The sequence below is a fragment of the Perognathus longimembris genome, chromosome 13 (genome assembly GCF_023159225.1).
Source record: "Perognathus longimembris pacificus isolate PPM17 chromosome 13, ASM2315922v1, whole genome shotgun sequence".
NCBI classification, from domain to species: domain Eukaryota; kingdom Metazoa; phylum Chordata; class Mammalia; order Rodentia; family Heteromyidae; genus Perognathus; species Perognathus longimembris.
In genome coordinates, this window is record NC_063173.1 from 7,309,327 (window position 1) to 7,322,631 (window position 13,305).

The 13,305-nt window shown below is 38.9% G+C and overlaps 1 protein-coding gene across 2 annotated transcripts in view; it reads right to left on the reverse strand.

The window, feature by feature from the left end:
• Dlg2 (discs large MAGUK scaffold protein 2) overlaps positions 1 to 13,305 on the reverse strand; it is a 1,704,707-nt gene that overhangs the window by 983,787 nt on the left and 707,615 nt on the right. The gene's annotated exons all lie outside the window — the stretch shown is intronic.

Consider the following 13,305-nt stretch of genomic DNA (forward strand, 5'->3'; position numbering starts at 1 on the left):
TGGCCCTCAACTTTTCCTCTACCACTTAGTTCAACAGAAAAAGAAAAAAAGTATCTCTGGAGGTCAAAGGGCCTAGAATGCTGCTCATTATAAGGCAATGCTTATTTTTTTATGAAACAAGAATAATAAGCATAAGAATAACTAGGTGTTAAAGCCCTACCATATGTTGATGCACTGTGCTAGGTAGTTTATATGTGTTACTTTTAATCTTTCTAACCACCCACACAAGTTTTTCCATTTGTTTTTGCTGAGACACTAAGAGATTCAAGGTGTTAATATCTTGCTCAGAAATATGTAACTGACCAATTGTAGTTGAAAATTTGAAGGTAAATCTGCCTGGTTCTGAAAGCTGAGTTTTTACTTCTTCACTAACTGCCTCACTATAAATACAGGTAAAGAGTGGGAAAGTAATCTGAGTTTTCCTGGGGAAAACAAAGGTCTTTATGAAAGCATCATTTGCACACCAGACCTATTCCACTTCTCAAGCTGGAACCACATTCCCCCTAGTTCGAAGCAGGAGGCTACCTTAGATATCAAGGGAGTCCTGTGTCTCCTGGCACAAAACAGATTACACTGGATTTCCTGTCTGGTAAAGTCTTGTTCAGAAGAGAGGCTTGAAAATGCACCACAAAATGCACTAGAAATATTCAAGATGTTTTTGAGGCTATTGCAAAAGGAGTTGCTTTTCTGATTTCAGCTTCACTCTTCACATTGTTGGCATATAGAAAATCCATTGATATTTGAGGATTTATTTTATATCCTGCTACTTTGCCAAAGTTTTGGATCAGCTCAAGTAACTTGGGAGTAGTCTATGGGGTTCTTTAGATACAGGATCGTGTCATCTGCAGAGACAGAGAGTTTAACTTCAAATACTTAGGAATAACCCTGACCAAAGAAGTGAAAGACCTCAATGACAAGAACTTTAAAAACCTGAAAAAGGAAATTAAAGCAGAACTAAGGAAATGGGAAAACCTCCCATGCTCCTAGATTGGAAGGATTAACATTGGGAAAACGGCAATATTGCCAAAGGCTATCTACAAATTCAATGCAATACCCATCAGGGTCCCAAATAGAGGAAGGAATCCAGAAATTCATATGGAACAATAAAAGACCCCGAATAGCAAAATCAATCTTAAGTAGAAAGAACAGTGCTGGAGGAATTTCAATACCAAACTTCCAATTGTATTACAAAGCTACAGTAGTAAAAACAGCCTGGTATTGGCACAAGAACAGGCCCAAGGACCAATGGAATAGAACTGAAGACCTAGAAATGAACCCGCAGGTCTATGGCTACTTAATCTTTGATAAAGGAGGCAAAAGAATAGGATAGAAGAAAGACAGCCTCTTCAACAAATGGTGCTTGTAAAACTGGTTCAACACCTGTAACAAACTAAAACTACATCCTTATATATCACTCTGCAACAAAATCAATTCCAAATGGGTCAAAGACCTCGAGGCAAAATCACATACCCTGAACACACTACAAGAAGGAATAGGAGAAACAATAGGGCTCCTAGGCAAAGGACGAAATTTCCTTAATAAAGGCCCAGAAGTGCAAAAAAATCAAAGAAAGGTTGTGCGAATGGGATTGCATCAAAATAAAGAGCTTCTACATGGCAAAGGACATAGCCTGCAAGATGAATAAAAAGCCCACAGACTGGGAGAAGATATTTACCAGTCATACAACATACAAAGACCTCATATTCAAAATATACATAGAATTCCAAAAATTAATTTCCCCCAAAAGAAATCCTCAGAGAACCAACAGCCCCCTCAACAAGTGGGCTAAAGACCTAAAAAGAGACTTCTCTGAAGAGGAAATGAGAATGGCCAAGAGACTTATGAAAAAGTGCTCTACATCACTGGCCATAAAGGAAATGCAAACAAAAACAACACTGAGATTCCACCTCACCCCAGTAAGAATGTCCATTATCAGGAAAACTAATAATAACAAATGCTGGAGGGGATGTGGCCAAAAGGGAACCCTATTACATTGTTGGTGGGAGTGTAAACTCGTTTAACTACTCTGGAAAGCAATATGGAGGTTCCTCAGAAGGCTAAACATAGAGCTCCCCTACTACCCAACAGCCCCACTTTTGGGCATCTATCCAAAAGATTACAAGCAAGACCACCCTAAAGCCACCAGCACAACAATGTTCATCACAGGACAGTTAGTTATGGCAAAAATATGGAACAAACCCAGATGCCCTCAGTAGATGAATGTATCAAGAAAATATGGTGCATATACACAATGGAATTCTATGCCTCTATCAGAAAGAATGACACTTCCCCATTCATAAGGAAATGGAAAGACTTGGAAAAAATTATACTAAGTGAAGTGAGCCAGACCCAAAGAAATATGGACTCTATGGTTCCCCTCATAGGGAATAGTTAGTACATATCTAGGATAGTCTGAGCAGAAGATCACAATAGCTCAAGAGCTATGCCCGTAGGAACAAATAAGATGATCCTAAGCAAAATGAACTTCAAGTTATGAAAACAATTGGTATACTACTGTTGTAGTTATTTTCACCATGCCATGTGAAACCATGCCCTTCTTTTTTTTCCCATATTCCCTTCCCTTTGTTTTACCCCTGATTTTAGCACCCTGGATATTGTATATATGTGTATTGGAACTAAGGGAATACCAAAACTGAGAGACAAAGGATAAAAAGACAAACCAATGCAACAGCAATACTTACAAAACTATATGGTGTAAACTAACTGCACAACTCATGAGGGGAGAGAGAAATGGGGGGTTTGAGGGAGGAGGTAACAACTTGGATAAAAAAAATGTACTCACTGTCTTATGTATGAAACTGTAACACCACTGTAAATATTCTGTAAGAAATATTCAAGATCTTTTATTGGAAAGGAGTAATGTTTTAAAGAGACTGAAAGGAGAAAATACAAAGGATAGAAAAAGAGTAATTCTTACAGGTACAAAGCAATGAGAGTACAGTGGGCACCTGAGATTAGTGTGGTTACAGAAAAGTGACCTGACTCACTAACCAAAAGACTACCCATCATCCTCTGCCACTGTTTAAAGACACATGGCCTCTCTTGAAGTTGGAATCTGCACTTCTAAGGAAATGCCCAGCGTTCATTTGTAGCAAAATCATACTGCAGTAAATTCTTGAGTGTCTGCACCCCTGCAGACTTGCATTATGAAAGTTAATATCCTAGCATGGAAAGTTTACCCAGGAGCTGCAAAAACATGCTCTTACCCTTTAGGCCCTCTGCTTCCTAAATTGGATACAAAGGAAGCAGTTAGAAACAACAGAGAGAGAAATTTGCCTTGAAATCAAACAGGTTTGGTGCCTATGCTATCTCCTCTAGATATCAGCTACATATTCTTTTTTTTAAACAAAGAAAAAAACAAAACACAAAAACCTACTGCATGCTAAAATTTAAATTACTATTTATGAAGTGGATGTTATAACACCTGCCTTTTCTGTGGCTTCAGTAAATACATATCAACTGAAGATCAACACAACTGGTACATAATGGGGCTTAAATGAAGGTCAGTTATTCTTGCCCACTGCCTGAGAAGCAGAATGTACTTCTTTTCTCCAGAGAGTGTGGAAAGGGACCTCATCTTATGCTAGAAAATTAATACGGGGACTATCTTTGATCATCCTTAGTAGTGTCTCCTCAGAGCTGACTCTTCTGGGCTGTATTTTTTTTTTTTTGCCAGTCCTGGGCCTTGAACTCAAGGCCTGAGCACTGTCCCTGGCTTCTTTTTCCTCAAGGCTAGCACTCTGCCACTTGAGCCACAGTGCCACTTCTGGCTTTTACTTTATATGTGGTGCTGAGGAATCGAACCCAGGGCTTCATGTATACGAGGTGAGCACTTTAGCACTAGGCCATATTCCCAGCCCCTCTGTGCCTCCATGTCTCTCGTGGAGGATGGGTGATGTCTGCCTCTGGGATGGACACTGGGAAGCTGGCGCCTTCCATTCAGGTTAACTCTACATTTGCCATCTTTCTTTCAAAAATAATGACACAGGAATATTTCTCAAAACCTGTCAGCTGTGGAATATCTACACTTTTGTCTTTTGAATTTTTGGCTTTTAATTTTGTTTTAATTTTCTGAAGAATGCAAAACAATGGCCCCTGGAAAATCCTTGGGACAAGGTCAAGGGGAAATGCATAAAAGCACTGGTTGCAGAGGGCAGCCAGAAGCAATGCTGCTTCCGCTAGTCTATCTATGCACACAGTACACCGAGAAACAAGAATCCTCACCCTCTAAAATAAGCTCTGTAAATAGAAAGAACTTCATAAAGATAACACTACAGGGTTTGACCACCTTTAAGGCTGTAACGGATAAAAAGACTTCTTAAAAACAATGAGTCAGGCATAAATAAAGGATGCCAGTTATTCTTAGAAGGTAGCAATTAAGAATATGTCCATGGGCAAGCAGAAGAAAGCTGCTTCTTGGGCCTTAATTCTTTGGTGTTTACTTGATAGCTTTGTCAGGCCCAGGCAGGGGGCCAGGGTAACTTGAGCCTTCTCTTCATCCAGAAGACAGGCCCAGCATGAACCACTTCCATGTGGCAAGTCTGAGAGAAACAACCAGAGTGCCTTGCTACATGATTCATAAAGCTCTCCTGTGGAAACGAATAGGTTGGGTGGTCAGGTGTGGTTCAAAACAAATTAAAAAACTTCAAAGTGCCAGATTTACTGAAATTCATCAAACTATCACTGCATGCATATATGATACGCCCTGGGCAAGGCTGCGGGATGAATAATGTTATCTGACACAAAGATAATTAGAAGACATCCTTTGTTCACACATTAAGAATACAAGTAACAAGTCAGGCACTTTATCTGTCACTAAGAGGCTAATACTATGACTCTGAATGGCACCTATGCATGGAGATAGGAGAGAAGGAAACAGATAAATATTAAACATTATAAACAATTACAAGTGCTACACATGCTTGACTCATTATTACTACTATAACAAATACATACACATATATGCATATGTATTCTATCTTATAGTAATATAAAAGATAAACATATTGGTCTATAAACATTTTGTAAGTAATGGTTACCAAAGCACAATAAAAGGATTATAGTTCCAGAATAAAAAGTAAAGACTTTACATAGGAAGTATATTTTAACAGCACTTAGAAGATGACATACAATTTTTTTCCAATAAAAAGAGGATAATAGTTTCTCAGAAAAAAATATAAATACATATATACCAGTGATATTTTCTCTAGATCTATAGTTTCATCACCTAATCAATATTTCTTACGAAACAAGAGATTATGCATGGCTCACCATAATTTAGTCAATGAAATAAATAATAGCAAATATGAGGATCAATCCAATCCAGATCACATCAGACCACAATTATCCTTATCCAGGCATTTGCTACAAATCAATGGGAAAGAAGTGGTGTTTTTTTTTAATTGAATTTTATGGTCAAAAAATTGGTTCTGTGTAAAGAGAAAATGTATTCAATTTATCTATTAACCATTTTCTTTTTTAAAAAATTTTTTGCCAGTACTGAGGATTGAAGTCAGGGCCTAGGTACTGTCTCTTAGCTTTTTCACTCAAAGCTGGTACACTATTACTTCAGCTAAATCTCCACTTCCAGCTTTTTGATGGTTACCTGGAGATAAGATTCTCAAGGACGTTCCTGCCTAGGCTAGCTTTGAACCATAATCTTTAGATCTCAACCTCCTGAAAAGCTAGGATTACAGAACCATCAGTACCCAGCTTATTTGCCTATGTCTGTGTTCTTCATTTCAAATTGTTATTGTATAATCACCCCCTAAAGAATATAAAAATACATTAAATTATTATCTACAGGAGAACACAATATGTACTCAGTAAATATTCTTAGATGATTGCAGATGATGAGAGTTGTGGTAGCTAACTCAAGATTAACATAGCTAGTAGAAACAGGAAGTAGACTGTCAACATGATCTTACTGCTGCATTTACTTGCCTTTCACAACCTACCTACCTTTTCCCGTTGGGCCCTTTGGATTAGAAATCCTTAGAATGCTATGCATGTTAGAACTAAAGGGCACCTCACTGGCTATACTTCACTCCCCAAAGGAAAAGACAGGATACTGTGTTACCTTGGTTACCAGCGGGCTATTTGTCAGCAGTGCAAAGGACACATGTGTTTTGGAGGGTTTGTGACACAGATAAGTGGATTTAGATAAATTTCAGTGCTAATACATTCGCCCAAGAAGGGAAAATTTCATGAAAAATTCTAAATTCAAAACTCCAGCTTCTTTACCTCCATTTCTACCTCACTTCTGGGTCATTATCACTTCCTATGAGTGATTGTTTTTTCCCAAGCAACAAAATTATTTAAAATGAAATTTTTTATGAAAAGACTCATACAATTTTCTTCTTTGTATCCCCCAGTATGTCAGACATGGAACCTAAGAATGTTCAATTTTTTGAAAAGCTTTGCATTTGGGCCATTTTCCCCTCACAAGTTTTGTTCTTTCTTTTCTCTCTGAATCTTCAGTAATGCCGTGTACCCAGGATTCTACCCACCTTAGAGTTGCTGAGGTTGACCTTGAAGGATTCTCTGATAGAAGGAAATTTCTGCAAATTGCTTAGTAACAGTTCTTTATAGGGTGTCACAATGTACAAATCCCACTTTCAAAAGAGGTTGTAATACACTATCGAGATGAATTGTGATGCTGGACGGAAAACAGTAATTTTTGATAATGGGACCAGCTCAGCATCCCATAGAACAATGCCCCATGAGGTAGCTATTAGCAGTAGAGGAGAAAGGCAGTGGAATGAATAGGGTGGTGAGATTTTCTTTCTTATTATTATTAAGCAAGGAAACTGGAGTGTTCGGGTTCAGTGTGTTGATGAATTAAGTACTAATGCAGAAAGCCATTCACAGAGGCTGTGGCTTGTTGAGTTAGTCCATGTTTTGTATTATATTTTTGAGCAAGAAAATGAATTTCAAGGGGACTTTCAAGGGGAAATAAAATATATCTGGTGTCAGCCTTTCATAGGTTCACTGCCTACTAAAACAGGCCTGCAGCCAAACAGCGAGGCTAAAAAGCATTGTTTTGGCCTGTTTGGTGTTGGGTTTTCTCTGAGACAGCCTGAAAGATGACCCTAAAGGCATGCTCCAGGCCTGAAACCTTGTTTCTAAAGCTTCCAGAGAAAATCACAGAGACACCCCAATCCTTAAAACTCAAGAGGACCTCATGAATCTGCTTGGCAATACTAGAGGAATGTTCTAAGAAGCTCCTCTTTTTCCTTCGACTCCAGAGCCTATCCCAACACCTTCACAGTTGTTGAATCCTAGCCATCATCTCCCCTCCCCTGTACAGCAGAAAGGAGTTTCTTCCTGAACAGGAACCCGTTGCACTTCCGAGTTGTCCTGTATGCTATGCGTACTACAGTGGTTTCTACACCGGTGTGAATACGCTCTCTACACAGCAAACTCCCTTTCTTCTTTCCCCTTCCTCAGTAATCTCATTTTAAAGTACTGGTGAAATGGTAACTCCTCTGTGGAACAACTTAATAATCACAACAAAATTCTCCCTCTCTCTCTCTCTCTCTCACTCTCTGCTCTCTCTCTCGGTTGTATTAGAAAGTGGGAGATCTGGCTTGAGATTGAATGTTTCAAGTACTAAATTGTAACTGTCACTGAAAAAAAAAAGGGGGGGACATTTTAATTACTGAATGAAGGCCAGCATTTTGATTATAAAGGCTCAAAAATCTTATGCTCACTAGAATGGTCCCCTAAAACAAAGAATAAGGACAGATCGGGAAAATCTTCCTTTGTTGATTTGATGATGTAACTGGAGCATACGGATATGAGGGCACTTCCCAATGTCTAAACCATGGGAGCCACTGAACCAGGAGCCTGCCTGCGTAACCAATGTTCACAACATTCTAGATTTTTTTCTTTGTTTTGTGCCAGTACTGAGGCTTGAACTCAGGACCTTGGGCCCTCATTTGACTTTACTGACTCAAGTCTGGTGCTCTACCACTTGAGCCACTCCTCTGTTTCTGGTCTTTTGATAGTTAATTAGAGATAGAGTCTCAAAAACATTCGTGGCTGGTTTTGAACCACAATCCTCAGATCTCAACCTACTGAGTAGCTTCTGGGGTTACAGGCTTGAACCACCAGCATCTGGTTGCCTCCAGGGTTATCTTTTCCCTATTAATGTCTTCTTATCTCAGGGTAAGTAAACACCCATCTCAGTGTTAACAGCAGTGTATTGTTTTAGCTGCTTTTTGTCCTGTATAGATACAATGCCCAAGTTGATGGAAACTTGAGTGACTTCGAGTGGCAAAATAAAATTCTCCTATATAATTTTTGTCCATTTGCTAAGATAAATTTCTCTGATAAGTTCCTAGAAGTGGAATTACAGTGTCAAAGAGTATATGCTTTTTGAAAAGTGATGGGTAAGATAAAAAAAAAAAAAAAAAAAAAAACAACCTTCCAAAGAGCTTGTATTTGCATGGAAGTAAACTGTATCTTGCCTGAACTTCCTGTAACACTTCGTGGCCTTGCTCATTCTCAGTGTTTCAGTGTTCACGAACCCATTACTTTCACTGTCATCTTACATTTGGGAATCCCCAGGACTCAATGCTTTTGCTTTGATATACTAGTTTTCTCAGTCAACTCTAGCATGATTATGTTTCTGATTATAATTTTTTATGCTAATGTCCAGACCAATAAATCTAGTCTATACCTATCTTTTTGACTTTGGATTATCCTAACCCATAGCTTAAAAAATAATAATCTTCCCTTACATACTCCACAGATAGTTTGGATTTCAAGCACCAAAAGCTGGCTCCTCACCTTTAAACCTGTTCCACCTGTAAAGATTGATTGTCATGATGATTCAACTAATCTCCTAAGACAGAAGTCTGTGCAATATTCTGGATTTCTTCCTTTAGCTCTCACATCAAATCAATACTGAATACTAGGTCTATCTTTCAAATAATTCTTATACATATCTCATTCCTCTGTGATTACCTCTTTTTAGCCTACTAAAAAAGTTAAAAGAAAAAACCATATACATTCAAAAAATGACTGATTTTGTGTTCATATTACACCAATGACTAATTTTGAAAATGTGGCATATTAATAATATTTACTCTTTCTGAAAAATGGAACAATTCTTCATTGACTTCAAATTCCATATGACAATTGCTGAAGGTTTATAATCTTCATAATTTTATGGTCATATTTTTCTAAACTTTTCTTGTCTTTTGCTTGTCTTACTTTGAAAATGCTATTGCTACATTAATTTAGTGTCTGTTTGACTAACTACAAAGATGTGATAATCTTTCATCTTAAATTTACCAAACTGCTCAACAATTTTACTTAGCTGTTACTGGAATTAAAATACATACTCACCTATATACATATACACACATATATATTAATAGATACATTATAACTAATACATATGAGTAATATATTTTAATTGCATTCATACATAAACTAGTTATACAAGTTCTTATGACTCCAAGTGAGCAAATCATTTTAAAGGGCTTGGGGCTGAAGTGACTCAGAACAGTTTTTGTTTTCATGGCACCTGCCTGTATTAAGCAGCAAGGTTACTGATAACTGAAATGTCCCCTTCAGGCTTATGCATTGAAGGACTGATTTCCAGATGCTAAGTGAATGCTGGAGGCCTGAGTCGGGGGTCCTCTCTGGAGAAAGCAGAGCACTAGGAGTGTGTCTCTGAAGGTAATACCAAACCTGGTAGCTCTGCCCCACTTCCTTTCTGTCTACTGTGATTCCCATATTCCCACCACCAGGATGCTCTGCCTTGTTTTGGGCCCAGACCAATGGATCCAACTGACTTTGAACGGGAGTCTCTGAAACTGTGAGCCAAAGTAAATCTCTCTTTTCTTACGTTGTTTGTGCCAAGTACTTTATCACAGTGGTGAGAAAGTTAAGTAACACACACCTCTTATGCAAGTCACTAACGTCCCTTTGCCATTGGAAAATTCCCCACTGCCTTATCAGTGACAATTGTCATCATACCTACATAAGCAGCCATATGCCACCGTCTCTCTTCCAACACCAGCACGTCCTTCTGAGCCCAGACTTTGCCACCCCTGATCATCTCAAGCAATGAGGAATTCACTATGGGACAGACAAGTAACCTTGCTCCAGCATGACTTTGGAGTCTACAGTTTTATTTGCCCCATGACACATCACTCTTTCTAAAATCCCTGAGTGGTGTTCTGGATCTGGGCTTACCTGAACATCCCAACATCAAGGGTGTCCTCTGAGGCCCCACCCCTAATAGAATTAAACAGACAGCACATGGCAACAAGGAAGGTAAAGGTTTTCTAATAGGAAGCTGAATTTCCTTGGCAGAAGTGCCAAGAAAACCAGCAAAACCAAATACAACGCACCAAGCTTAAGTCCTAGTAGCATAATTTCACTTAAACCTTTTGCCATCCTACAAGATAAGTGTTATCATTCCCATTTTGCAGATGAGAAAATTGAAGCGCTGAAGATTAAGTGACTCATTCAGTGTCACAGTTTTCAAGTGAAAGAAACTTGATGCAAGTGCAGCAGACTAAATCAAGCGTCAGTGTGCTTCATGAGATAGACAAAACTGGTGAGTTACAATGTGGCACTTTTAATTTTCATGGAGGAAAGCTAATACCATTCCAGATCTCAGCCATGGTAGATGAAACCCAGAGCAGCTCCAGTTCAAACTGAAGAATTTACCTTATATGAAACTAAAATAAGATGTTGTAATTTCTACCCAGTACTTTCTTGTACCTGTGAACAAAGATAAAGTCTTACAAACACAGGTACTTAAAGCCATACAGTAATCAGCCCCCACTTTTCTTAAAAGAACTTAACTAATGACTCCTCGATTTCCTAAACATCTGGTCTCCTTTAGGTAAACTTCCTTATACTGTCTCTTACATGACCTCGCTGCCCACACCCAGGGAAGTTCCTGTGGAGAGGTGTTCCTCTTGCAGTATGGTGCCTGCCACAGGGTATTAGGTATTAAAAAGATATTACCTGGGCCTCTCAGTTACAACTCTGCCAACAATGTTTTTGAGACGAAGTTTTTCTGTGTAAACCAGGCTACCTTTGTACTACTGGGCTCAAGTAATCTTCCTGCCTCATGTTTTCAAGTGGTGGAATTACAGTCATACATCACCATGCCAGACTTCCACAAGGATGTGATTAGGTATTCCCCTACTATGGAGCTTCACGGACCATGTGTCCACCTACATCTCATGTTTCCTCTATTGCTCCTTCCAGTGTCTGGTATTGTCTTGGCTGCTGGATGTAGTAACAGGGTGGAGTACAGGGAGGAAGAGGACAGAAGCCTTAAAAGCTGATTGCCTGATGGAGTTTCTTAGAAAAGGCATTCTTGTGGTAACCCTATCGCTACAGAAATCTGAGACTTTCCAACAGACAAGATCTTCAGCACTGGATTCCTCGCATCCTTGTAGTGAAGACTCTAACTCAGTGTTTCATTCATAGAACATAATGTGCAGAACCCCGGATAGTTCTTAGTAGGATAAAAGCTGAAGTCAGGTAAAGTGAAAAGCACATTACGCAACATCTCTAAGCCAGAAAGGGAACCCGAGGGCCTTCTCTCTGGAAGACTCCAGCTTCTCCTCTACTGCTCTCACTCACAGCTCACCCGTAGAACTTCTTCTCCACCAAAGCCCTACATGGGAAGTTTTCTGGGGCCTTCTCCTCATCCCACCTCATGCTGAATCTCAAACACTATCCAATTTATCCCGTTCGCCTCAGTTATGATGAACTCTGTGAGGTCAGCAACTGTGGGTTGTTTTTTATTTATAGTTCTACAGTCTCAAAAGCATGATTGAGTATTTATAAATACTTGTTTTCTTAGAAAATTAAGAAGAATTCTTTAAGACTGTACAACCCATGGGGGCGGGGGGGGAGAGTGAAAGGGGACGGAGGGGGGTCAGAGAAAATGAGGAAGGAGATAACAAGTTGGATAAGAAATGTACTCACTGCCTTACACATGAAACTGTAACCCCTCTGTACATCACTTTGACAATAAAGAAAAAAATTCCCCCCCAAAAAAGAATTTCACTTGTGAGGTGAGGAACCTTCACCACCAAGTCACTTAACCTGTTTAGTCCACAGCTATCCTAGTTTACTGATAAGAGCATCTGCCTCACAGAGTCATCAGGAGGATAGAATCATATGATGAACATAACAGAAGAAATCTGGTCAACACCCATATTTCATAAGCCCTACCGATTGTATCATTTCATTCCTGAAGTGGATGTTTTGAACTGTCATATATTTGTTTGTTTCCCTCTCTGGCTGCCTGATAAATTCAGAGTCGGAGCCTAAACCTCTCATTTGTACTTGGCACAAAAAAAAATGTTTGTTGGGCCCAAAACAATCTCACCTCAACCCTTCATTTCATCCTGTTACTTTTATTGACAGCCTTGAGATTCTTATAAGCCTCCAGCTCCAGCAGGCTTCCGAATTCTTTTCCTCTCCAATGTCTGTCATCAACAGACCACCTGTCTCCTTCCTGACTATAGCTTGGGAAAAGCCCAAAGTTTGCCCTATTCTGATTACTCATTTTGGCAAGAACATTTCTGAATAGCTGTGCTATTCAATTGAAATTCTTTTTGTGCTGTGTAGACAAAGAATCTATAATTTTCTTTCCCACACCAACATCCAAAGATTAAAATGCTGGCTAGTCATTTATTTGTGCTATAAGAAAAGCTGTGATCTACTCTGTGAATTAAACCCATTATTGCTAGGTTTACAGGACAACTTTACCCATTCTGCTCCCTCCAAACTCAACTCTTTTTATCCAATATCTTACAAAAGTAGAAACATAAGCAAAATATTGACTTATGATCCAGAAGTATTAGTTTATACAAAATTTCAGGAGGATAAAAGCATGTTTTGATTCAACACAGTTTAAGTGTCAAGCACTTAGGTTCTAAATGGGAGGAGACAATCAAATAGCACTAATAATCTTCAATATCATTTGAGACAAGTCTTGATATGTTCTGTTTTCTGAGTGCTTTACTAGGGAACAGAGCCAAGAATAAAAGTTTGTAGACCACTGTGCTACTTCCTAACCATAAACAACATATCATAGGGAAGACTATTTGGAGGAAAGAACACAGATTGGAGAAACGAAGGTATCCAGAGCCAGCATCAGGCTTCCATCCCAGAAGATCTGGTGTGACTCTTGGTTTTGCCATGTCACCCTGTAACCTTGAGAAAGCCATAATCTCTTCAAAGCATTTTAATCTGAACTATAAAATTATGACAAAATGGACTTTGTTTTCTTTAGAG